This window comes from Rattus norvegicus, chromosome 17 (assembly GCF_036323735.1).
Source record: "Rattus norvegicus strain BN/NHsdMcwi chromosome 17, GRCr8, whole genome shotgun sequence".
In the NCBI taxonomy this organism is placed as follows: domain Eukaryota; kingdom Metazoa; phylum Chordata; class Mammalia; order Rodentia; family Muridae; genus Rattus; species Rattus norvegicus.
In genome coordinates, this window is record NC_086035.1 from 16324595 (window position 1) to 16345940 (window position 21346).

Sequence of the window (21346 nt, forward strand, 5' to 3'; positions counted from 1 at the left end):
TTAACAGCTAGGCAGACTGCAGTTATGGGCTCATCTGACCCTGTGTTAACTGTAGCGTGAGCCTGATGTGTACTGTGGCCATGACCATTATGCTTCACTGTGGTGCTGTCATTGGGAGTCAAGATGCTTAATGTCCATAACCTGTTCCCAACAAACAGGATTGTTGAGGCTTAAATGTATTGCAAAAGGTAGGTCATGGAAGTGAACACAAGATGGAGCCCAAGTGACCCAAAGGCCAACCAGATGGATTTGTATTATGGCAGAACCACTGGCTCTGTCATTCTTAAGGCATGAGTATGCCACAGACTTAGGCATTAATGTTTGAATTAGTGTTGGAATTCATGCTGTGTTGACTGGGCATTGGGCTCAGGCTGAGCATTGTAGAGTTTGTGGCCATGGGTTGGTTTGGTTTCACGTCGTAGACAATCCCTAGCAACAGAAGATGGACTAGTTTGGAGAAAAACAGGCCTTTTGAGTTGGGGGCTAATCCCTCCACATAAAGCCCAGAGAAAGGGTATCAGAGTAGACGGTGTCAGTAAGTGGGTTCCCTGCAGTCATTCAGTTCTGAATGATCCATAACCACATATTGGAACAGGAGCTTCAGATGCTTTCTAGTGGGAAATTAACAGATCAGAGACTGTTGTAAACTACTGAAGGTGCCAGCTAATGCTGAGACCGCAGAAGTGAACACAAGTTCAGGACAACAGGTTAAAAAAAAAAACAGGCACAAATAAAAACATTGTTAAAATGAGAATAAAAGCTTTAAGTGCTTTCACATGTGACATGCCCACATCAGGGACTTTCTGGAATCCTGCTCTGATAAGGAATAAAATAGTAAGCAGCAGAAAAGCCAGTTTTTAAGGGGAATAAGTGAGCAAGGAAATGTATTTCATTAAAGAAACAATAAAAGGCATCAATCAGAAAAAGTAAAACTGAAGAAACAGGTCAAGATAGGCTGTTTTAATGTGTGTGGTGATGGGAGTGCTGTAGAGGGAGCTTAGTAAAGAGCACTGACTGCTCTTGCAGAGAAACTTGGTTCAGTTCACAGCACCCACATGGCAGCTCATAACTGTCTTTAACTCCACAGTTTCAGGGGAGATCTGGCACCCTCAGACATATGACGGCAAAACACATCAATGCTCATAAAGATTACAAGTGGAAGGGATGGTCAAAGTTCAGTACTTACTGGGTTCAACTACACCTACCCCTAAGTCATGTTAAAAAGTCAAACTGCCAAATGAAAACATACCAAGACATCAGGAAGGAAGTGACATCTAAAAGGGGTTGCACAGACTTGGGTTACAGGCTTTTTTTTTTTAATTGTATAGTTTTTTCACTTTACATCTTGCTCACTGCCCACCTGGTTCCCCCTCCCACAATCTGTCCCCCCTTCCTTTCCCCCTCTTGAGTAGGTGGGGACCCCTGGGTATTTCTCCCACTTCGTCTCTGAGATGCTAGGTGGTGCTTCTTCCACTGAGGCCAGATAGAAGTCCAGCAGGTAGAATATATTCCACATACAGGCAACAGGTTTTAGGATAGCCCCAGTTCCAGTTGTTCAGGTCACACGTGAAGTTCAACTTCACATCTGCTACATATGAATGGGGAAGTCTAGGTCCAGTCGTGTATGGTCTTTAGTTGGTAGTTCAGACTCAGAGCCCTGAAGGGTCCTTTGTTAGGTGACTGTTGTTGTTCATGTGGAGTTCTATCCCCTTCAGGGTGTGTAATCTTTCCTCTTCCATAAGAGTCCCCAAGCTCTATTCACTGTTTGGCCATGGGTGTCTGTATCTGTCTTAGCTGCTGGGTGGAGCCTCTCAGGACAATATACCCCTGTCTGCAAGCATAACTATTAGGGATTGGTGCTTGCCCAAGGGGTGGGTCTTAGGTTGGGCCAGATATTGATTGGCTAGTCCCCCCAGTCTCTTCTCCCGTGACTGCATTTCTTATAGACAGGATGAGTTTTGTGTTAAAAGTTATATGAGTGGGTTGGTGTCTCTGTTGCTCCGTGGGAGTTCCTATCTGGCTACAGGAGGTGACCTCTTCAGGTTCCAATCCATATCCCCAGTGTGGTGAGTCACAGTTAAGATCACTCTATTGATTCTTGGGCACCTCCCTTGTTCCAGGTCTCTCTCATGTCCTGGAGATGTCTCCTCACCCATGTTAGTTGCAGCTTTCCATTCATTTTCAAGACCATCTAGCCATCTCTCCTGTCCTTCTGCACTCCTGATTCTGAATCCTCCATTCCTCTCCCCATACCCCTCAGTTCCCTGCCCCCATCTGCCTCTTATGACTATTCCCCCTTCTAAATGAGATTCAAACTTCCTTGCTTGGGCCTTCCTTCTTGTTTAGTTCCTTTGAGACTGTAGAGTGTAACATGGGTATCAGTATTTTATGGCTAATATCCACTTATAAGTGAGTACTTACCATGCTTGTCCTTTGGGACTGGTGTACCTCACTCAGGATGATATTCTTAAGTTCCAGTCATTTGTCTGCAAAATCCATGTCTGATTAAGGACTATGCTTAAGAATACTAATCCTAGCAAAGCTCTCTTATAAATGAAAGGAAAATAATCCCAGGTACAAATTAGAAAGTTTGTTACCACCATTCCTAGCCCATCCCCCAAAGAAGTTCTCTATCCTGAAAGAGTAAGAAGAGGACCCAAACCTCACCGAGAAGGGTCTGTCAGACATTCAAAATGGTCTAGTCGGGCAGCATATAAACCATAGTTACAGTATGGAGGCAGAAGATCATACATTAACACTTAATAGGTAATAAGCATAAAACGAGAAGAAAAGTGCCCCCACACATGGAATACAGGAGATCAAAAAAATTAAGAATTTTGTGTGAGTGCATGGATAATATGTTGGGGTCAGAGCAACTTGTCTTGGGAATTGAACTCAGGTCATCAGGCTTGGCAGCAAGTGCCTTTACCCATTGAGCCATCATGATGGCTAGGAACTTTTAAGATGCTATCTTTCTATATTTTTATAATTAATATTATACTGCTATAATTTCAGTGTAGGTTATAATTTTAAAAGTTCTATCAACCACATCCATAAAATAACAATATGGTACACACACACACACACACACACACACACACACACACACACACACACACCAAGCAAGGAATCTAAAATAATTTGCTTAGTAATATCACTTCACAAGGAAGGCTATAGAAAGATGGGAGGAAGGGAAATAGAAACTATTATCAAACTGGAAAACAAAATACCAATAGTAGCGTCTGACTTTTTGATAATTACCTCAGTGTAAGGTAATTGAGGGTAATGTAAATTTCTCCCATTAAAATAGAGCAACTAAATAGTTAAAGCGAGATTCAACTATATACTGCTTAAGGACCCTGGAAAGGGAGGGGTGAAAAAAATATCCCATATGAATAGAATCATAAAGGCAAGAGTAGAACTACTTCATCAGATAGAAACCACAACAATTAAGAAAGCCATGAAGGGTTCTGGTGGCCCATATCTTTAGTGCCAGTACTAGGGAGGCAGAGCAGGTGGAATACTGAGTTTGGGGACAGCCTGGTCTACAGAGAAAGTTGTAGGATAGCCAGCTCTACACAGAGACACCCTGTCTTGAAAAACAAAACCTAACTAACCAACCAACCAAACCTCATAAGTGATAAAAGGATCAATTTGGCAAGAGAAAATAACCTTGAATATGTCTTTGAATATACATGAATTCAGTTTCAGAACACCCAGATATGTATTAGAGAAACATTGACTAAAATGATAGAACTTTTAATAATCTAGATCACCCAGACCAAAACTTATCAAAGAGCAGTGTTAAACCATTCCAAAGCAGACAACACATTTACAGAATGTTTCATCCAATGGCTGCTGAGTACACATTCTCATTAAAACGTGCAACATTCTCCAGAGTAGTTACATGGTACACCACAAGACAGATTGCCAACAAATTTTCTTTAAAAGTTGAAATCTAGGGGTTGGGGATTTAGTTCAGTGGTAAAGCACTTGCCTAGAAAGCACAAGGCCCTGGGTTCAGTCCTCAGCTCTGAAAAAAAGAAAGAAAAAAAAAAGTTGAAATCTTGTCTTTGTCAGCCATAATGAAATACAACTAGAACTAACAAGAAAAGTGTTACAAACTATACAAACACATGGGACTCAAAGAATTTATGCTATAATCAATAGATGAGGATATTAAAAAAATTAATTTCATGAAACAAAATTGGGAACCACATACTAAGACAGTACTAAGTGAGAATTTATCATGACCAGCATCTACATCATGAAAACAACTCCCTGTTACACTTAAAGGAACTAACGATAACAAACCAACCACCAGGCCAGTAAAAGGAAAAAAAATAAAGATTAAAGCAGAAATAAAAACCTATTTTTAACATCAACAAAAAAAAATCAGTAAGATAGGATTGAGGAAGGGACAACAGTACTCAGAGGAAACAAAGATGTTACATCTGACATTGTAGCAATAGATAATTGTGAACACCTGTGTTTAGTTTAAGTGGACACAGTTTCTGAAAGTGAATAAAACCCTAAACAGACCACGGTGCTGTGAGACTGAATCAGTCAGGAGGTACCCAGCATAGGAAAGCCTTCATTGTTAGAATCCACTGAGCATTTAAAAGAGAACAAAAACCAACTCATGTTTTTCAAAAGTATATGAAGGGGAAAAGAAGGCATTCTTCCAAACTCATTCTCCAGGGCCAGCATTATCAATATAGTAAGACTATACAAAGACACAACAAGTCAGTGATCAGTATGCCTATAATCAGAGATGGTTATAAATGCTGATAAACTCAAGTAAAACTAGAAAACCAAATCCAAAAGCATATTAAAATGGTTTTCTGACATGAACAAGAGGAATTGATCTTAGGCATTCAAGGATGCTTTAACATAGCCTGAATCAGTAAGTACTACACAGCACGCTAATGAAATTCAAAAGCCATCTGACTATTCTGGTTCATGCAGAAGTGACATCTGGAAAAATTTAGCATTCATAATTAAAAATCAAATGAGATAATATACAGTATATAATGTCATATACAACAAGGCTCTAACTAATGCATCAAAGCTGCTAGCTTGCCCTTTGAAGATGGACAGGCAAAGAGTCCATTTTTTTAAAGGATTTATTTATGTATATGACCACACTGTCCTTGACACACCAGAGGAGGGCACCAGATCCCATTACAGATGGTTGTGAGCCACCATGTGGTTGCTGAGAACTGAACTCAGGACCTCTGGGAGAGCAGCCAGTGCTCTTAACCACTGAGCCGTCTCTCCAGCCCCGAGTCCATTTTTTTTTACCACTGTTATTGAAAATGCTGTACATCCAGAACAATGAAGCAAGAGGAAAATAGAAAATGTTTGAATTGAAAAGGGAGAAGTATGGGGTTGGGGATTTAGCTCAGTGGTAGAGCGCTTGCCTAGCAAGCGCAAGGCCCTGGGTTCGGTCCCCAGCTCCAAAAAAAAAAAAAAAAAAAAAAAAAAAAGAAAGAAAGAAAGAAAGAAAAAGGAGAAGTAAAATTCTTACTATTGGAAGATGACAAGTATGCTCTAGATAAGACACCCCCAAGTATTCTGTTAAAGAAAGGTTAGAAAGTCAATATAGAAAAATTGATAGCTTTGGTAGAGACTAACAGTGAATTATCTGGAAAAGAAAAAAAAAAAGAAACCTCAGGAAGGTCTTTAAGTATACTACCTACAAAACATATAGACATTAATTGAAGCATGGACACTTTATAGTAAAACAAAAATTTTGATGATAAAAATAAATGCAAGTAGTCTGCCTTACTTTTCTACTGCTGTGACAAAGCACTGAGACCAAGCAAGACAACTTAGATAAGAAAGGGAAAGTCCATGACCATCATGGTGGGAGCACGACGGCAGGCAGGCATGGTGCTGGGGCTGTAGCTGAGAGCTGACACCTTCATGAGACACGGTTCACTGGGAATGGCATAAGCTTTCGAAACCTAGTAGCTCTTAAATCTATTTTGGGGTCCTTGAGCAGGCTCATCTGGATCATAGCTGGCCTTGAGCTAGCCCATTCAGTGTTCTTCACGTCTTATCCTCAGGGCACTAACCTCTTGCCTAGCAGCCAGAGAACAGATGACCACTGGTTCAGATCTCCCGTGGGATTGGAGGCATATTCAAAGACACTTCCTTTTACCCCTGTAAGGCCTCAATGCGGATGGCTGTGTGAGAAAGTGTAAGAAACAAGAGGTACAGATAGTCACGTGACTTCTAGTACTAACCTACTCTTCATCCACCTTCCTTCCTCCCCCCCCCCCCCCAAGGCAGGGTCTCACTACATAGCTATAGTTGTCCTTGAACTCACTATGTAGACCAGGCTGCCCTCAAACTTAAAGAGATTCGACTGTATTTGCCTCCTGAGAGCTGGGATTAAAGGCGTGTGACACTTCATCTGACTATTCATCACTGTAATTACACTGATTGGAGGACCAGTGAGAGAAACAGGCAAGTACCCTGACAGCTGGTACTGTCAGCTTCCGATGGGAGCTGCCTCATGTACCCAGCCGAAAGAAGAAATAGCTAGGACAGCCAGAGGCTCCCTGGTTACTTTCAGGGTCTTGGTGTGACCTACTCCTTCAGGCTGGCTCTGCTAGGGTGGTGAAGGAGTTCTATGACATTTACAAGTCTGCCATTTTGGACTGAGAGGAGGAATGTTGCCTTTTTGGCTCCATGTTGATACTGCTGTGAGAGTTTATGGACGGTCTTGTGAAGCGCTCTCCATATATATAATCATGTGTAAATTTAAATTTCCTGATAATTGCATTTTTTTTTACTTTTGCAAAAAGTACAAAGAAAGCAGGTGAAAATAATTTTAACTGCGTATATACAAGATTACTTTCCACATATAATCAATGCTAAGCACTAATTAGATGTATTAGGCTCCCTTTTAATACTGCTTTCAAAACATCATGCGCGTCTTATGTGGAAAACAACCTTAATTAGAAATAGCCCCATTTCAAGTGCTCAACCGCCCTTTATGTGGCTAATGGTTTCCTCATTGGACAGATGTAGTCGTGGATTGGCCTGCGAACAGAGCCATGCTGCCATCTGGTGGCTATTTAGTCAAATAGCATCCAGAAGCCACTGTGTGCCTGCCTGGTCTTCTGCCTGCTAGGAAACTTCCTTTTTGTGGTTGTGTCCTTTTAACTTAGAATTAAGACGAAAGGTGCAAATTCTCAGGAGCAAAAGTATCTACAGTGCCATGACTTGCAAGTGAGAAGGGTGTAGGAATGTGGAGGCATCAGCTAAGAGGACGAAAGATATACATGCCCTCCCCGAGAGGACACAAACATCTCTCACCTAGACCATCTGATCACCTAACATATTTCTTTGCTTTTACTGATAAATACCTGCATGTGACAAGTCCCTCTTGCAGCCCCATCCCTAACTGCCGAGTTTCCTGTTAGTGAAGCATCACACGCAGAGCTGTGAGAAGCCACTGAATGCTGTCTTTACATGGGGAGGCCTATCTGTAGAATAGTTGTGTGCGTGCGTGCGTGCGTGCGTTTGTGTGTGTGTGTGTGTGTGTGTACATACACGTGTGTATATGTGCCTGTGTATACACTCATGGAGGCCACAGGAGTTCAGTGTACCATTCTATCACCCTTTGTTTTATTTCTTTAAAACAAGGTTTCTCAGGGAAATCGGAACTAAGCTGTGAGCCAACAAGCCCTCCAGTCTTTGCTAGGGATATAGGCAAGTGTAGCCATATCCAGGATGCTGTGAATTTGAACTCAGGTCTTCACATTTGTGCCGTAAGTGCTCTTACCCACGGATCTACCTCTCCAGCTCATGGTAGTCTCATAAATGGATCTGTTGGGCCCAAAGGCATGTGCCGCTATAATTTTTTAAATTAAGAAAAAAATCAGTTTTTTAGATATAGCCTGCATGCAACAAACTTGATATTTTAGGTGTACAATTTGATTAATTTTGGCAAATGTACACAGTTATGTAGCCACTGCCACAATCATACCGTTTCCATCACTCTCACAAATGCCCCGTGACTCTCAGCACTTAACGCCCTGTTCCACTTCCTATCTCTGACAAACGCATGGCGCTCACTTGGGGTGCCAGGCTGGCTTTAAACTTCTGGACATCATCTGCTCTGCCTCCTGAGTGCTGGGATTAAAGGCGCCCACCCTGCTTACCCTGTATCTTTACTTCATTAGTTAACGAGGGTGGGATCATCTCCTGGACAGGGGATTCTGGCTGCACTAAATGGAGAAATAAAGTCAGCCCTAATTTTGTATTCATCCTTTCCCATTCCTAATTTTATATGCAATATGATAAGCTAACTTGAAATTCCTGCTCCCGTCTTCCTAGTGTGACCGTCTGTACTTTGAACTGTGAGCTGACACAAATGCTTTCCCCCTTCAGTTGCTTTGTCATCCCAAGAGGAGGAAAGAATTGGAGTCTCAGGACAGTAGAGGATTATCAGGGTAGCTCTGGAGGCAGGGTTGGTCATAGATGGCACTGAGAGGGATTTCAGAATTTATAAACCAGGGATGGAGCAAGTTGTGATGTTCTTACCTTTAGAACGTATGTGTTTTAGTGATGTTTTGTTCTGTTTGTGATCTTGAAATTTGTGGTGGTTTGAATGAAAATGGCCGATAGGGAGAGGCATTATTGGGAGGTGTGGCCTTGTTGGAGTGGGTGTGGCCTTGTTGGAGGAAGTGTGTCACTAGAGGGTGGGCTTTGAGGTTTCAAATGCTCAGGACAGGCCCAGCGTTTCCCTGCCTCCTGAGGGCCATAATGCTTCCCATCACCATGAGCATGAAATAAACCTCTGAACTGTACCACAGCCCTTATTAAATGTTTTCTTTTAAAAGAGTTATTATGGTCATGTGTCTCTTCACAGCAGTAAACCTAAGACAGGACTGTCAAGTAAAACATATTAGACGGCCATTCCATTGGACTGAACACCTGCATTCAGCTTCAGTAAACCAACCCGAAATGTACCTGCTCATGCCAAAGTTCCTGTCCGCCAGTCCAAAACCAAGTTATTTGCCCATTCAAGATCTCAGGAGAGACTTTGTTGTAGACTCTTTCTGGAATAAGCACTCGGAGACCAGTGAGAGTGGAAGAGAGATCTCACTGGTGGACTGAAGCCAGGGCACTCCTGAAAGGCTCCGGTACTGGGTCCAGCTTGCATCTTCAGTTTATACTCCAGATCCACAGGGTGGGGCGGGTAAGCAAGTGAGATGTTAGAGAAGCCACGAGGCAGTCGGCCTTTAAAGCCGAGTGTTACGGTTGACAGAGGTCGGCTTTTGTGGTGGGTCGTTAAGGTCATTTGGCTGTTTCTCCAGGTTGCTCAACGTGGCAGCCACCTCTATTCCAGGCTGGTTTGATCAGGAAGTCCCTTCTGCTCCAACACTCAGAAGGAAAGTTACCAAAGACATTAAGCAACTGCTTTTTGTGTTCTGGTGGCTCCTTGTGCCTGTGAAAGTTGCCTAATAAGAAGATGACAGCTCTGTTATGCCCAGCCTAACATGTCTCTATTTTTAGATGAAATGCCACCTGGTTCATGAATTGCAAATAAAGGCAAATTAGACCATTTGACTGCACCTATTTTGAAAATCTGTCTTTTTTAAAAGACTATATGGTCTATCTGAGCAAATTTATGTTAAGCTTTTCACTGTTGGCCGCTGGTTTTGTTTCTTGACCACGATGCATAGTTTTAATTTGATGCAGTTTATCCATTTTATAAATCAGGTTATATTTTTACAAATGCTTTCCTTTTCTTTTTACCTTTTATGCTACTCTTGTGAACTTGGTACAGAAAATACAGTGTGAGATAAATTAATATATCAGTCTTAAGAGGCAAGGCAGAAAGATCACAAGTTCAAGGCCAGCCTGTGCTACATAGCATAAACATGTCTCAAAAACTAAGTAACAAATGGGATAGCACAATACACACTGGGAAGTGCTATTTTGGGCTAAAACAGGACCGGAGGTTGTGTTCACTGCAATGCTGCCTTTTTTTTTTTTTCCTTTTTTTTGGAGCTGGGGACCGAACCCAGGGCCTTGTGCTTGCTAGGCAAGCGCTCTACCACTGAGCTAAATCCCTAACCCCTGCCTTTTTTTTTTTTTTAAAAATTCATTTATTTATTATATGTAACTACACTGTCACTGTCTTCAGACACACCAGAAGGGGGCACCAGATCCCATCACAGATGATTGTGAGCCACCATGTGGTTGCTGGGAATTGAACTCAGGACCTCTGGAAGAGCAGTCAGTGCTCTTTACCCCTGAGCCATCTCTCCAGCCTGAATGCTGCCTTTCATTGATGTGTATCTACAAGCAGAGGCAAAAGCGTGGCATCTTGGCCTTAACTTTCCATCTCTCCTTTTTGTCATAAAGTTTGGGTCAGATTCCTGCTCAGCTGTCCTTGAGGACATGTTAGTCATTTAAGGAACATTCAACGAAAGCTGAGTGTCCACCTCCTTTAAGGGTTAGGATACCAAGATAAGAGTAAGTTTCTTTCCAAGGAGCCAACTGACAGCTCTTAAGACACCCTGTTCCAAACCCTTGAGTGGTGCAGAGAGAAGCCTTTACTCACTGCCCTACCTTTGTAGGAACAATGGAGGCTTGCAGGCAGACAACCCCAAGACAGACTGCCCCTTTCTCCCCCATGCATAAGCACTCATTGATTCCAAGCACACACCGCCTTTCTGTGGTCAAGGTTTGTGTAGCCAGTGCTTAGGTAACGATCAGTCATGATGGAGGCTGCTTGGCTATACATCCTCCTTGACCCCTTCTGTATGAAATTCTGGAGCGTATGTTAATGCCTCTGAAGACGTCTTTCCAATACAGATACACTGACTGTATTCCTTTCTTCTCCTTTATAATTACCTTTTCCATTTATTTTTCTGGGATCCTGACCAGATCTGATTTCTTGGGATCTGAGTTGAGACAAGAGCTGGTCTAAGATTGTTAGTGAGTTAGTTACACATGGAGGTGCATGTTGTAATCCTAGCCTTTGACAGGTGCAGGTCGGAGGATCATAAGTGCCAGGTCAGCCTGATCAGAAAAGTAAAATCTCTCAAGATCGTCATCATCATCAACAACAACAACAAACACCAAACAAAAACAAACAAACAAACAGAAAAGAAAAAAAACTATTGGGAAAGGCAGACGTTGGATGTCTATTTAGAAAGTAATGTGCATTTCTATCCTACTTATGATCCCATATCAAATGAATTATCATAATATATAAATATGCAAACCGGATCCAAGAACACATCAAAAAGTGCATCCATCACAATCAAGTAGGTTTTAATCCCAGGGATGCAGGGATGGTTCAATATATAAAAATCGTCAGTGTAATTCACCATAGAAACAAAATGAAAGGGAAAAACCACACATGATCACCCCATTAGATGCAGAAAAAGACCTTTGATAAAATTCAACACACCGGGTTGGGGATTTAGCTCAGTGGTAGAGCGCTTACCTAGGAAGCGCAAGGCCCTGGGTTCGATCCCCAGCTCCGAAAAAAAGAACCAAAAAAAAAAAAAATTCAACACACCTCCATGATAAAAGTCCTGGGGAGAGTAGGGAGACAAGGGACATACCTCAACATAACGAAGGCAATTTCCAGCAAGCCTACATCATACTAAATGGAGAGAAACTCAAAAGAAATTCCGCTAAAATCAGGAACAAGACAAGGCTGTCCACTCTCTCCACATCTATTCGATATAGTATTTGCAGATGATATGATAGTATACATAAGTGACTAAAAGCTGCAGTAGGGAACTCCCACAGCTGATAAACACAGCAAAGTAGCTGGGTCCATGATTAACTTAAAAAAAAAAAAACAAAAAACCGTAGCCCTCCTACACGCCAATGACAAAAAAGACTGAGAAAGAAATTAGGGGACCAACACCCTTCACAATAGCCGCAAATAATCCAAACTATTGGTGTGACCCTAAGCAAGCAAGTGAAGAACTTGTAGAATAAAAATGTCAAGTCTCTGAAGAAAGAAATTGAAGAAGATCTCAGAAGATGAAAAGAGCTCCCATGCTCATAGATCAGTAGGATTAACGGAGTAGAAATGGCCATCTTACCAAAAGCAATTTACAGATTCAATGCATTTACAGATCTTGAAAGGGCAATTCACAACTTCATATGGAAAAACAAAAATCCTGTACAATAAAAGAACTTCTGAAGGTATTATGATCCCTGATTTCAGGCTATACTACAGAGTTACAGTAAGAAAAACTTCATGGTATTGGCATAAAAACAGATTGCTTGGTCAATGGAATCTAATAAAAGACCCAGTCGTAGATCTACAAACTTATGGACACCTAACTTTCGATAAAGAATCCAGAAATACACACTGGAAAACAGAAGGCATCTTCAATAAATGCCTTTTTGTCAATCCAGTGTTGTCAATCTGGATGTCTGCATGTAGAAAAACTCAAATAGACCATATTTATGGCCCTGCACAAAACTCGAGTCCAAGTGAGTCAAAGACCTCAACATAAAGCCAGCCACAGTGAACCTGATAGAAAGTAGGGAACAGCCTTGAACCCATTGGCACAGGAGACAACTTCCTGAACAGAGCGCCAATAGCTCAGGCAGTAAGATCAACAATTAGTAAGTAGGACCTCATGAAACCGAAAAGCTTCTGTAAGGCAAAGGACTCCGCCAATCAGACAATGCAGCAACCTACAGGGTGTGAAAAGATTCTTTTACTACTTCCACAACTGATAGAAGATTAATATCCAAAATGTATAAAGCATTCAAGAAACTAGATATCAACCCCCCCCCCCAGGTAATCCAATTAAAAATGGTGTACAGAGCTACACAGAGAACTCTTTTTTTTTTTCTTTTTTGGTTCTTTTTTTCGGAGCTGGGGACCGAACCCAGGGCCTTGTGCTTCCTAGGTAAGCGCTCTACCACTGAGCTAAATCCCCAGCCCCATCCCCCAGAGAACTCTTAATAGAGGAATCTCAAATGGCCAAGAGACACTTAAAGAAGTGTTCAACATCCTCGGCCATCAGGGAAACGCAAGTCAAAATTACCTTGAGATTCCACCTTACCACCTATCAGACTGGCTAAGATCAATCCCACAACTGACAGCTCATGCTGGTGAGGATGTGGAGCAAAGGGAACACTCCTCAGTTGCTGGTGGGAGTGCAAACTTGTACAGTTACTCTGGGAATCAGGATGGAATTTTCTCAGAAAGTTGGGATTTATCTACCTCCAGTTGTACCACTCTTGGGCATATACCCAAAGGATGCTCCATCCTGCCACAAGGAGACTTGCTCACCCGTGCTCATTGCAGCTTCATTATTCATACATCATTTATACATTTTATTATTTTATCATCATAGCCAGAAACTGAAAACAACCTCGGTGTCCCTTCACAGAGGAATGGATAAAGAAAACACGGTACACGGGGCTGGGGATTTAGCTCAGTGGTAGAGCGCTTACCTAGGAAGCGCAAGGCCCTGGGTTCGGTCCCCAGCTCCGAAAAAAAAAAAAAAAAAAAGAAAAAGAAAACACGGTACATTTACACAGCGGAGTATTACCTATCTGTTTAAAAAAAAAAAATGACAACACGAAGTTTGGATGGAACTAGAAAAAAAAAAATCATCCAGAGTGAAGTCACCCAAACCCAGAGAGGTAAATATGGTGTGTATTCACTTACAAGTAGATATTAGCTGTCAAGTACATGAAAACTAAGCTACGATCCTTAGACCCAGGAGGTTAGGTGAAGAGGAGGGGTCTAGGGGAGATACATGGGTCTCCCTGGGAGGGGTACATTGAATAGATTTACAGGTGGGGACAGGGCAGAGGATTAGGTTAGGGGGTGATGGGTAGGGGGAGGCAGTCTGTGGAAGGATGGCTGGAACTGGGTGGTCCTTGGCGGAATCTGTGGAAACGTCCTGGAATCTATGAAGGTGATCCTGATGAGGGCTCCTAGGACTAAGGAAGATGGAGCCTCAACTGGCCGTCTCTTGTTGCCAGTTAAGGCTTCCAGTGGCAGGAATAGGCTGTTGGCTAAGGAGGCCCTCACAGAAATCCCTAAACAACCAAGGCAGTTGGGAAGACAAATGTTTACTCTCTGAAAACTGACAGCAGAGCCCAATGACCAAAACCAACACCCACACAACTCACTGAACATGGGGAGTTGGAGCTGGTTGACTACATGGAACCTTCACCCTGAGTTCTTTAAGTCACTTTGGTGGGGAAAGGTACTCTGGAGCTTACTGAGAAACTTGGAAATGGACCAACAACCAGCCACAAAACCTCTCACGCGAATCTATCCTGCCTGCAAAATACGCCACCCATGGTAGCACAGAACTTACAGGAGTAGCCAATCAATGTCTGCTTTGACTTAAGGCCTACTCTATGAGACCACACCTGATACTTCTTGGGTCACCAAGAACCAGAGACTAGATAGCCCAGTGATCTAGGGTAAAACTAAACATTGCTTGTCTAAAACAGTATCAATAAAATGACTCCTAATGCTGTTCTGCTATACTCCTAGATCAGTGCCTTATCCAGTCGTCATCAGAGAGACTTCCTCTGGCAGCTGAGGGAACAGACGCTGAGATCCACAGCTAGACATTACACGAAGAGTCTAAATGGGAGGTCTCCATCAAATCCTTCCTCTTAGAGCTCAGGGAATCCTGAGCAAGAGGAGATGGGAAGATTTTAAGAGTCAGAGTGGGTGGAGAACACCACGAGAATAAGGCTGCCCTGAATCAAATAAGCAAGGCACATTATATGAACTCACAGAGATAGAAGCGTACATGGGCCTACACAGAGAAGGGCTGACATGGGTCTGCACCAGGTCCTCTGCGTGTATGTTATATCTACTGGCTCAGTGTGTTTGTGGGACAGTTAGAACCAGTGGGTCTCTGATTCTCGCTCCTGCTCTTGGGAGTCTTTTCCTCCCGTTAGGCCACCAGCTTCAGTCACGATAGCTTTTGCTTAATATTGTTATATTTCATTTCATCGTGTTTGGTTCTCATCTTCTGGAAGCCCATTTCTCTCTAATGAGAGACAGAAAGGGAGTGGCTCTGGAGGGGACAGGGGAGGAGGAGGAACTGGGAGGAGGGAAAAGTATAATCAGGATATCTTGCGCGAGGAAAGAATCTAAATAAAATGACAAGATGAAAAATATCAAAAGGTGTCTAACTTGTATATAATAATGAAGAAGACACAGGGCTTTGTATGTAGCTCAGTGGTTGAGTGCATGCTTAATACTCATGAGGCTAGGACAAAGACCTGGGCATCTCTGTCTCTGTCTCTGTCTCTGTCTCTGTCTCTGTCTCTCTCTCTCTCTCTCTCACACACACACACACACACACACCCCAGAGGGAAAAAGAGAACAAGGGAACAAGAAAACATAAATCAGAAGACATTCTATAAAACACCCAGCTTGTCATCTTCACCAGCACGGTCACGAACGTCAAGGATCCAGGCATCACGACACACAGCCAGCTCTTGGAGGCTAAGATAGTAAGTTCATGGCTCCCATGGGTGACATAGCAAGATCTTGTCTCAAAAACAAACCATCAAAAGATAGAAACTGTCTTGATGTGGACTAAAGGAATGTGGAGATGACTTTAGCCCATGATTATAAGTTTAATCAAATGTTGATAAAGGATCTTATTGGTACATTTTGTAAAACTTGAATAGAATATGAAACTGTGTTAGAAATTAAAACATATTGGTTTTGACTATGATGGTGTCTTAGGGTTTTACTGCTGTGAAGAGACACCGTGACCTTGACAACTCTTATAAGGACAACGTTTCATTGGGGCTGGTTTACAGGTTTAGAGCTTTGGTTCATTATCATCAAGGTGGGAACATGGCAGCATCCAGGCAGGCATGGTGCAGGAGGAGCTGAGAGTTCTACATCTTCATCTGAAGGCTGCTAGGAGAATACTTCAGGCAGCTAGGATGAGGGTCTTAAAGCCCACACCCACAGTGACACACCTACTCTAATAGAGCCACACCTTCTAGTAGTGCCACTCCCTGCACTAAGCATATACAAATAACGGATGGTGGCCTTTGCTTGTGGAAAGCTTGTGGTAAAGTATTTCAATGGGATGTAAAGCCAGGTCTTTTTTTCTCCCTGAAAATTTACTAATTTTTGAGATGGGTATACATACTATGGTACCTGTTAGCATTCTGTCTAAGCTCTGCCTCATAGTTCCCTGGCAATAGCCAGGTATGCCTAACACTATAAAAGGGGCTGCTTGTCCCCTCTACTCTCTCTTGCTCTCTTGTTCTGCCCCCACTCTCTCCCTATTCTCTTCCCCCATCTCTCTCCACATGCTTATGGCCAGCCCTCTACCCCCTCCTCTCTCTCTGCCTTTTTCTGCTCATTGTACCCTCTTGACTCCCCTCCCCACTCCCTGAATAAACTCTATTTTATACTATATCAGCGTGTGGCCCCTGGGGGGGGGAGGGGTGCCTCAGCATGGACCCACCGAGGTACCCTCTTCCCCCACACCTCACCACACCTCCACAGAACATATCCCTCTCTCTTTATCTCTTTATCGACACATCAGTACCCAGGCTGGTCTTGAACTTGTAGGCTCAGTGATCCTCTTGCTTTAACCACCCAGGTAGCCGAGACTTCTCTGCCATAAATTGCCAGTTGGGCTCTTTTTTATGCATGTAAAACTTTAATTCAAGCATTTGATTGTTTTAAGATGTAAAAAAATAGGAAACCATTTTCATACTTATTTTTTAAATTAGGAGTGTGTGTGTGTGTCTTCATGTGAGTGTGTGTGAATGCAGGTATCTGCAGAAGTCAGAGGAGCGTGTTGGATCTCCTGGAACTGTCGTGAGATGCTGTATTTGGACCCAAACGCCTGTCCTCTTGAAGAGTAAGTCCATGCACTTAGCATCTGAGCCATTTTTCCAGCCCTAGCTCCCTAACCGCACTGAAAATTGGCTTTTAGAAACCAGTGTACGGTTCTGGAGCTCAGCAGGTAAGAGCACTGGCTGCTTTTCAGAGAACCCGGGTTTGAATCTCAGCACCCACATAGTGGAGTGGCTTAAACCTTTTATAACTCCACTTCTAAGGGGATCTAACACCCTCTTCTGGCCTCCATGAACACCATAAACACACAGTGCACAGACATACAGGGAGGCAAAACATCCACACACTTAATATCAAATGAAAAAAAAAAAGACCTGAGCAAGTGCAGAAAAATACTTGAAAAACACTTTTTTTAAAAATTTTTATTTATTTATTTATTTTTTTGATTTTGAGCTGAGATCCTATGTGGATCAGACTGGCCTTGAGTTTAAGATCCTCCTGCCTGGACTCCCGAGTGCTATACTTTCTTCAGGACACAATGTCCACATGCACTACTTGGCATTCTTCCACTTACAAGCTTCACGCGTTTTCTCACATTCGCCTGTTTATCTAATAATTCACACTGCTGTGGACTCAATGGATAGTTACACTGTGGGTTATGACGCAACGTTTTCTTTCTTTTTTTTTTTTTAAAAACAAATTGTGACAGACTTGGCTGTTGTGAGATTTTTCAGTTGGTTCCTAGATCTTTTTGAACAATGTTATCAGTTTGCTTTTGAACACTGGTGGTTTGAGTATGCTTGGCCCAGGGAGTGGCTCTATTAGGAGGTGTGGCCTCGTTGGAAGAAGTGGATCACTGCTGGGGTGGGGGGCAATGAGAACTTCCTCCAAACCACCTGGGAGCCAGTTTTCTCCTAGAGGCCTTCAGATGAAGATGTAGATAGAACTCTCAGGTCCTCCTCCTGCACCATGCCTGCCTTGATGATAATGGACTGAGCCTCTGAACCTGTAAACCAGCCCCAGTAAGATGTTGTCCTTCTAAGAGTTGCCTTGGTCATGGTGTCTCTTCATAGCAGTGCAAACCCTAACTAAGAGAAACACTTCCAACCTTTTGATACTATGAGATAATCTAAGCTCATAATGTATATATTCTGTATATCCCATATAGGGAGCTCTGATTCCTACATTATAGAGTGGTTTAGGAACCAGGTGTGGGAAGATGTGTTCACTACTGCGGGGCTATAATTGTTTCCGGTTTCTTTCATGCGACAGGGCTAGGAATCATCTGTGTGAGCATCTGAGCCATGAGCACCAGATATCCAGCTGCTTCTTTATTAGACTATATTGGGATGCATATCGAGGTATCTCATCCTTTTCTGGTACCACATCCTGACTGCACCTCCCCTACCCCCCAAGCTTATCAATGACCTTCTCTTCAACAGGGAAGAATCTCATCTCTACCATGCGTCACACTGTCAAAACAAGGTCCAAGAATTCGAGAATTCTGAATGCTTGTGAGAGAAACTGAAAACAAAACAAACCCAAGAGTCTTGTGGCCTGTTTGTTCAGAACACAGACTCTGCTCTTGTATTTGGTTTTGTGTTCCTCCCAGGTGTAGCAGGCAGCAGTGTGCTTACTTCAGACAACTCATTATTACTCGTTATTGCTACTTAATGCAGTGTTTGGTCTCTGTGGAAACACATGTTATTCCTATGTGTGGCTCCTCCTTGTGGTTGTTTACGGCTTGAACGCACGAGAATTTTGATTTTTCTTAACTCTCAGTATACATTGGCTGATTCGCTGAATAAACTTGGCCACTGCTAAGACTTTCCAGTCTGCCTCCCTTATCCACTCCATTCTCCCAGGCCCCACCCCCTCTAGAGTAGTAGACATCATACGTTTGCTTTTGTTCCTGACGCAGTGTGCACAGTCTTGTGAGAAATAATTTTTGAATTGAAGGGAATTATAGCAATTTCAAGACAGAGAGTTCTTAGTGTCTTAAGAGATTGATTTAAAAAAGAGAGAGATAGAGATAGAGAGAGATTGATAAAACAAAACAAAGCAAAAAAAACAAAAACAAAAACAAAAAAAACCCCAAACCCTAGATTACCTTAGCTAACAGCTTCTGGAAGTATTTTGGATTTATAGGTAGAATTGACTCCCAACTGCTGAGTTCCATTCTGTCTTCATTTTTTTGCATGTGTGTGTGTGTCTGTGTGTTGAGGGTGCCTATGTGTTTGCACATGTGCATGCATGTGGAGGTCAGAGGCTGACATCAGGTGTCTTTTTCTGCTACTCTTGTCATATAAATCGAATGATGGCACACTCCTTTAATCACAACACTTGGGAGGCAGGGGCAGATGGACCTCTGTGACTTCGAGGTCAGCAAAGGCTACGTAGTGAGTGCCTGGACAGCCAGAGATATAGAGAGAGACCTTATCTCAAAATGCAAAACAACAACATTGAGGCAGTGTGTTGAGCATCCAAACCAGAATCTTGATGCTTGAGCACCATGTCACGCACAATATCCACTGAGCCCATCTCCCCACGACATTTATTTTTATTTAATGTATACCAGTGTTTTGCCTGCAGGTAAGTGCACCATGTGCATGCAGTGTCTGTCGAGGCCAGAAGAGAGCATCTGATCTTTGGAACTTGAATTATCAGCAGTTGTGAACTATCTTATAGATGCTGGGAACTGAACCTGGGTCCCCTGCAAGATCAGCAAGTGCTCTTAACAGTCAAGCCACCTCTCTAGCTCCTCTCCTTATTTCTTAATATTATTCTTATCGATTTCATGTTTTTCTTTTTCTGAACAATATACTGGTATAACATCTTTTAATTGAAAAATTGACATTCCAAGTTTTGCCTTACCGAGTGTGGCTTGTATCCTCAGAATGCTTGAACTTTAAAAAAAAAAAATGAAGTTACTTGTAAACAATTTGATCTTTTCTAGGCTTAGTTTTGCACTTTCTCAGGTGAAACAAGAAAGGCTCTGAGGCCCCATCTTGTTTTCCTATGGAGGTGAAACCATTTCCGGATGTTATGTAAAACTACGAAGGCTATATTGCTTCATAGAATATGTATTGCTCCCCACCCCGCTCCCCGTATTCCCTCTAACGCCTCCCCCCCCACCCCCACCCCCGGTCCCCATGGCTTTTACCCTGGACAGTGCAGCTTTGTGTCACGTGCTGTCACGTGTTCCGTGGATGCGTGAGGAAGAGGAGCCACTGCCCATCTCTGGGTTTCTCTTTTCTCTGTACTGTCCTTTGAACTGGAGCTGCCTTGGTTACCCCGGACTTCATCTCAGGTTGACCTCCAGGTCCTGCTCAGGTTTCCCTTCTCTGTTTTGTGAACAGAACAGTTTTCTAACCAGGAAAGTTCGCTGCTCACTTCACTTATTGTGCACTGATTTATTGTGATTTATTTATTAAATCACTGATTTTCCTCCACTGTTTCCGTGTGCAGTACATCCGCACTTAGAACACGTCCTTTGATGTATGTGGAAGACTGAGTCTGGTCCCTGTTAACTTCTGCTATTTGTTACCTCACTTTAAGAAGCAAATAGGAAATAATTTGAAAATACCACTCATGTCAAATTCCTAGAAATACAATTGAAAATTTAAATTCAATTAAATTGAGTTCCACTCGAATTCCTAGTCTTTTCGCAAAGGCTTTGTCTTTCTGTTACAACCAATATGTGATTTTTGTATGAGTAAAATAATTTAAAATATCACAGCTTTAAATGTCTTCAAACTTAGTTTGCCCTTGTCTTTTGTAATCATTAAAAAAAGATCGGAATTATTTTCAAGAAACAACACCTACAGCATTTTTGGCGTTTAAAAGTGCATCCATCCATGATGCACTTTAAAACACAGGACGTCATTTAAAGCGGGAGTGTGGAAAACAAAACAAGACTGAACTGGCAGGAGGAAGGCATCTAGATAACACATCTTTTAAAAAGAATTGATTAGTGAGTTTCCTTAAAAGTACTCGAAGATTACGTCGGTTTGGCTTTTCTGATTTTTCTGTTTCTCCAAGATCCTACCTGGGTGTCCTGCAGTCAAGGAAAGAATCCCGCCGTGGTAGGGAACCCCTCCTGTAGTCTGAAGCTTCGGGTTGCAGCCACTAAGTCAGCAAGGGGCGGCCTGCAGCACGCAGCATTCTGGGTATTGTAGTTCCCCCATCTTTAGCGCTGCGTGGGTAGTGAAGTGCGCGCGCGTCATCCCGGTCGGTGTACTTCCGCATCCTGCAGTCGTCACCTGTGCCTGTGGACGATCCTCCCGCGGTTCTGGTGAGCAAAAGTGCAAAGACCCGGGCTCCTGCCTATCCCTCCAGGCGGAAGAGTCCGGAGAGCTGGCGTGGGCCACCCACAGGGTTCAGGTGTCAGCCGCTACTCCATCCTCGATGCGTGGAGTCTTTGGGAGTGGAATCAGCTGTTCTGCCCGTCTTAGAGGAGGGTCTCAGTGAAGACCCTCGGGTGGGGAGGGGGCCATGTGAGAATGGGATTTGGGGTCCAGTGCCTCGTCC

At 42.9% G+C, this 21346-nt stretch overlaps 1 protein-coding gene and 1 long non-coding RNA gene across 9 annotated transcripts in view; one reads left to right on the forward strand and one right to left on the reverse strand.

Moving 5' to 3' along the window:
- Positions 1-1294: 1294 nt before the first annotated feature.
- LOC108348525 (uncharacterized) lies at positions 1295-21003 on the reverse strand. Of its 7 annotated transcripts, XR_010059410.1 has the most exons (6): positions 20865-21001; positions 19980-20160; positions 19691-19722; positions 6081-6191; positions 2422-4033; positions 1295-1831 (listed from the first exon to the last, which is right to left on the reverse strand). It is a non-coding gene; the product is annotated as an uncharacterized LOC108348525 (long non-coding RNA). The 7 variants fall into 7 exon arrangements; XR_005495855.2 differs by having other exon boundaries at positions 1295-4033; XR_010059407.1 differs by having other exon boundaries at positions 1295-4033; positions 5531-6191.
- Positions 20975-21346, forward strand: part of Zfp169 (zinc finger protein 169) — a 33511-nt gene continuing 33139 nt past the window's right edge. Inside the window, exon 1 of one of the 2 annotated variants that reach the window (XM_006253745.5) lies at positions 20975-21110. The gene's annotated coding sequence lies outside the window, so the exon portion shown is untranslated. The remainder of the gene's footprint in view (positions 21111-21346) is intronic. The other variant, NM_001427271.1, reaches the window with a different exon arrangement.